Here is a 6,044-nt window from a genome sequence, read left to right as displayed (position 1 = left end):
TTTAAAAACTCTGTGGATCGTGCTAAAACATTGAACCATGTTGCACACTATAGTTAAAAAACTCTGTGGATCGTGCTAAAACATTGAACCATGTTGCACACTATAGTTTAAAAACTCTGTGATCGTGCTAAAAACATGACGTCATACTGTTCCGATTCTTTATGAACCGTTGCCATTGCTGAACCTCAGTAGTTGGTTGCGAAATAAGAGGGGACTAGTGTGGGAATACTGCCCTGGGATCAGAACTGATTTTACTCTGTGCCGTTGCTTTGTGTGACATTCCAGTACAAACATCTTCTGTGAGGAGATCCAGACCTGTCAGTACCGCTCACTAGAGTTCTACTGGCTCTGACTACGGCCCACCAGCAGACATCTGGAGTGTAGCCTGCTTGGTGAGAGAGGTCAGACATCCATGCAACCACCATACAAACCACCATACCACCACCATACAACCACCATACAACCACCATACAACCACTATACACACCATACAACCACCATACAACCAGCATACAACCGCATACAAACCACTATACAACCCACCAAAAACCACCAACAAAACCACTATACAACCACATACAACCACTATACAACCACCATACAACCACCATACAACCACCATACAACCACTATATCACAACACCAACCATACAACCACAACAACCACTATACAACCACCATACAAACACCATACAACCACCATACAACCACTATATACCACCATACAACCACCATACAACCACTATACAACCACTATACAACCACCATAAAAACACCAAACAACCACTATACAACCACCATAAAACCACTATACAACCACCATAAAACCCCCATACAACCACTATACAACCACTATACAACCACCATACAACCACCAAACAACCACCATAAAACCCCCATACAACCACCATCACCAACAACACTTATAGTCTGCATATGTTTGCAGCTTCACTGAAGAACAACCATGATCTCTCCGGTACCTGATTCACTTGGATCATTTAACTGTTTAGTTACTCTTCCAGTTCACCCCCCCCCCGCTGCAGAATAGTTCCTGGCCATTCAGCTTCTCTTCTTTTTACTCTAGGCGTTTGAGTTGGTCACTGGAGATTCATTGTTTGAGCCCAAAGCTGGGAAGACCTTTTCCTTAGAGGAAGGTAGGCGTGAAAATATTGACACAGGATTCGATGGAGACAACATTGTGTCCACTTTGTGACTTTTGCTTAGTTGTTTTATTCAGTGGGATTTTGGTTCTGTTCCCTCCAGACCACATCGCTCATATAATTGAACTCCTTGGCAAAATCCCAGCAGCAGTAGCCTTGTCTGGGAAATATTCAGTGGAGTACTTCAATCGCAGAGGTGAGTGAAGGACATTGCATTGAAAACAGTCAAATTATTCCAACTTAGAGAAATGACTCTTTGATGTGACGAATTATTGTGTTTAATTTAAGACAAAATTACATTAAATACTTTTTCTCTCCGAGTCAAAAAGCTTCCTTCTATTCACCTCTCTCTTTCCCCTCCTCCTCTCTCAGTTTCACCCTCTCTCTTTCCTCCCTCTCCGCTCTGTTTCACCCTCTCTCTTTCCTATCCCCCCTCTCTGTTTCACCTCTTCTCTCTTTCATCTCCCTCTTCTGTTTCACCTCTTCTCTCTTTCCTCTCCCTCCTCTCTCTTTCCTATCCCTCCTCTCTGTTTCACGCTCTTCTCTCCTTCATCTCCCTCCTCTCTCTTCCTCTCCTCCTCTCTGTTTCACCTCTTCTCTCTTTCCTCCCTTCCTCTCTGTTTCACCCTCCCGCTTTCCTCCCCTCCTCTCTGTTTCACCCTCTCTCTTTACTATCCCCCTCTCTGTTTCACCTCATCTCTCTTTCATCTCCTTCCTCTCTGTTTCACCCTCGCTTTCCTCTCCCCCTCTCTGTTTCACCTCTTCTCTCTTTATCTCCTCCTTCTGTTTCACCTCTTCTCTCCTTCCTCTCCCTCCTCTCTCTTTCCTTTCCCTCCTCTCTGTTTCACCTCTTTCTCCTTTCCTCTCCCTCTTCTCTGTTTCACCCTCTCTCTTCTCTCTGTTTCACCTCTCTCTCTTTCTCTCTCCTCCTCTGTTTCACCCGCTCTCTTTCCTCTCCTCCTCTCTGTTTCACCCTCTCTCTTTCCTCTCCTTCACCCCTCTCTCTTTCCTCTCCCTCCTCTCTTTCCTCTCCCTCCTCTCAGTTTCACCCTCTCTCTTTCCTCTCCCTCCTCTCTGTTTCACCCTCTCTCTTTCTTCTCCCTCCTCTCTGTTTCACTTTCTCTCTCTTCTCTCCCTCCTCTCTGTTTCACCTCTTCTCTCCTCTCTGTTTCACCCTCTCTCCTTCTCCCCCCCTCTCTGTTTCACGTCTCTCTCTTTCCTCTCCTCCTCTCTGTTTCACCCTCTCTCTTCCTCCCTCCTCTCTGTTTCACCTCTCTCCTTTCCTCCCCCTCCTCTCTTCCCCACCCTCCTCTGTTCCACGTCCTCTCTTTTCTCCACCCTCCTCTCTGTTCTCACCTCCTACACTCCCCTCTATCTTTCCTCTCCCTCATATGTTTCACCTCTCTCTCTTCCTCCCTCCTTCTGTTTCACCTCCTCTTCTTATCCTCCCCTCCTCTCTGTTTCACTCCTCTCTTTTCCTCTCCCTCTCCTCTGTTACCCATTATCCTTTCCCTACACTCCCAGCTCCTCTTCTCACCATCTTCTTTCTTCCTCCCTCCTCCTGGTACATCTCACCCACTCGAGTCTCCAGGTAATGCCACCCACAAAATCGTATCGCGGGTGCTCGCGGTATCGGGTTCTGTATGAGGTTCTGGTGAGGAACACCATCTCAGACCACCGCGTTCTCCTACCCTCTGATTCTGTTGTGCATGTTGGACTTCCAAGCCCGAGAGGAGGGCCAATGCTGCCCAGTGTCTCCTGACCCATGGCTTAGCTCCTGAGCCTGGCCCTTGGAGACCTGATAGAAAGACCCAATGGGAGAACCCCGGAGCCAACTTGATAAGAAGTTAGGAGATACATGTTTAGTTGACGCTGGACCATGCAGAAACAACCGAATAGTGCCTCAGTCGCTGAGACTAGGGGAGGATATAAGTAGTCCCGTAGAGCCCCACTGCCCATGTTCTCTGTGAAGTAATATTTCATAAAACTCTCGTTAATCCAGCCCACAGTGTCTGATTTCAAAAGGCTTTCGCGGAAAGCACACCTTGCGATTATGTTTGTCAGCGCCAAGTCACAAAAAAACATACAGCGATTTTCAAAGAAGGAGAGGTTCTCAAACTCAGAAAATATTGTTATACAATATTCACTTACCTTTGATGATCATTAAATCACGCCATCAGACTCCCGGAATCCCAAGATTCACAATAAATGTTTGTTTTGTTCGATAAAGTCCATTAATTTATGTCACAAATACCTCCTTTTTTCCCGCGCGCGTTTAGCCAGTAATCCAAATGCTCAATGCGGACACTATTAGTTGGACGAAAAGTCAAACCCAAGTCTTATTACAGTTCGTAGAAACATGTCAAACGATGTATAGAATCAATCTTTAGGATGTTTTTATCATAAATCTTCAATAATGTTTCAACCGGACAATTCCTTTGTCTTTAGAAATGAAAAGGAATGCAGCTAACTCTCATGGCCACGCGCCAGACTGAGCTCATGGCATTCTGCCAGACTGACTCAAACAGCTCTTAATCTCTCCCCCTTCACAGCAGAAGCCTGAAACAAGGTTCTAGAGACTGTTGACATCTAGTGGAAGCGTTAGGAAGTGCAAAATGACCCCATAGACACTGTATATTGGATAGGCAATGACTTGAAAAACTACAAACCTCAGATTTCCCACTTCCTGGTTGGATTTTTTCTCAGGTTTTTACCTGCCATATGAGTTCTGTTATACTCACAGACATCATTCAAACAGTTTTAGAAACTTCAGAGTGTTTTCTATCCAAATCTACTAATTATATGCATATTCTAGCTTCTGGGCATGAGTAGCAAGCAGTTTACTCTGGGCACCTTATTCATCCAAGCTCCTCAATACTGCCCCCCAGTCCCAAAGAAGTTTTAAGTAAGGCTACATGTATCTCTTCTTATAAATGTATGGAACATTTGATTATCTGTAAAGTAGTGGAGACTGGTGGGAGGAGCTATAGGAGGACTGGCTCATTGTAATGGCTGGAATGGAATAAATGGAACAGTTTCAAACAGATCATACATATGGAAACCACATGTTTGACTCTGCTCCATTAATTCCATTCCAGCCATCCCAGCCATTACAATGAGCCCATCCTCCTATAGCTCCTCCCACCAGTCTCCAATGCTGTAAAGCATAATGAATGTACAACGTAAAATATTATTTAAGTTTTGTATGATTTGCTTAAATGTAAAGCTAGTGCTCAGCCTTTCCACAGCTGTGCTGGACAGTGCTCTGTGCCAATGGTAAAATGTTTTTTTTTTACMACATCCAATAAATCAAGTATWGATAAAAATATATTGTTTCTGTTGTCTCTTTTGGGGTAACACCTGCATGTCTGCAAGTTCGGACTCTGGCTGGGGCGGCTCAAGGACATTCAGAGACTCCTGCGCTGTCTTGGCTGTGTGCTTAGGGTCGTTGTCCTGTTGGAAGGTGAACCTTCGCCCCAGTCTGAGGTCCTGAGTGCTCTGGAGCAGGTTTTCATCAAGGATCTTTCTGTACTTTGCTACATTCATCTTTCCCTCAATCCTGACTAGTCTYCCAGTCCCTGCCGCTGAAAAACATCCCCACCTTGTAGAGTCCATGCCTCGACGAATTGAGGCTGTTCTGAGGGCAAAAGGGGGAGGTACAGATTCAATATGAGGAAGGTGTTCTTAGTGTTTTGTGCCTTCAGTGTATGATTATGTTGCTACCTAGGGGCACGGAAGTTCAGTTTGAACAAAGTTGACCAGATGGTGACCTAATCACATCGATATATACATAAAACAATTATTGAGGATTAACACAGTAACACACTAAGGCTTATTTTCGTTGCGCTCCTCAAATAGCCCTTTATCTGTTCCTTATATCTGTTCAGCTCTTACGGTTAAATTGGRACGCAAGAAAGAGGTCATCGGGCAGGATACAAGATGGTCAAGCAAGCGCTGGTCAACCATGCAGAGTAATCTGTGGACAGTGGCATCACAAGCATGTCCACAGATACCAACCAAGGACATGTTAAACAATTATGAATGACTGATTTTTGGATAGTTTACTAATWTTTCACTTATGCTGTATCACACATTGTTTCCTTGAGATAATTMCAAATCCCTTTTTTCCACAGTGATTCTGTTTGCCAATGGAGACTCATGGAGAGACTTGAGACGCTTAGGAATGTGCAAGAAAGGGGCATTAGAGAAAATCATAGAGGAGATTCGTTACTTGGTTGAAGTATTTAAGAAACACAAGAATAATACTTTACAAGCCTGCAGATCATTGACTAAATTATAGCATGGTCTGATCATAATCTATGTAAGGTCACTATACCTGTCCTCATCCTGAGAGATGTTCCTCTATATTACACCCTCGTTAAAACACTGAATAGAACTTCTTCTACACCTGCATTGCTTGCTGTTTGGGGTTTTAGGTTGGGTTTCTGTACAGCACTTTGAGATATCAGCTGATGTAAGAAGGGCTATATAAATACATTTGATTTGATTTGAACTGCAGACAAGGAGCTAAAGAATGAGGAACAACCTGTTGGGGGGATTAGGCAATAGCTCCGTGTGTTTGCTTCGTCTGTAACAAGGTGCCTCCTACACCACCCTATAGGTCAGGAATGGACATCCACGGCTCTTACTATTTCATGTTAGAGCAAATAGTATCAACAGTAGTAGAAGGATTAGATTTTATGTAAAGCGCTACCAAAATGTTACTCTGTTGTCTGCCTTTGTAACAGGTAAGATATTTGACACAACAGCCCGTCAATTACGCTGCCTCCAACATAATCTCTGCCATATTGTACGACAGCAGATTTTAATTCTCTGACGCCCAGTTCCAAGGCATGGTGGACTACGCCAATGAGAGCCTACGCT

General features: G+C 44.3%; 1 pseudogene; it reads left to right on the top strand.

Annotated features, from left to right (window-relative positions):
- Positions 1-1,364, top strand: part of LOC111966151 (SRSF protein kinase 3-like) — an 18,812-nt pseudogene extending 17,448 nt beyond the window's left edge.
- The last annotated feature ends 4,680 nt before the right edge of the window (positions 1,365-6,044 follow it).

The sequence above is a fragment of the Salvelinus sp. IW2-2015 genome, linkage group LG7 (genome assembly GCF_002910315.2).
Source record: "Salvelinus sp. IW2-2015 linkage group LG7, ASM291031v2, whole genome shotgun sequence".
NCBI classification, from domain to species: domain Eukaryota; kingdom Metazoa; phylum Chordata; class Actinopteri; order Salmoniformes; family Salmonidae; genus Salvelinus; species Salvelinus sp. IW2-2015.
This window is presented reverse-complemented; position numbering and strand designations above follow the sequence as displayed.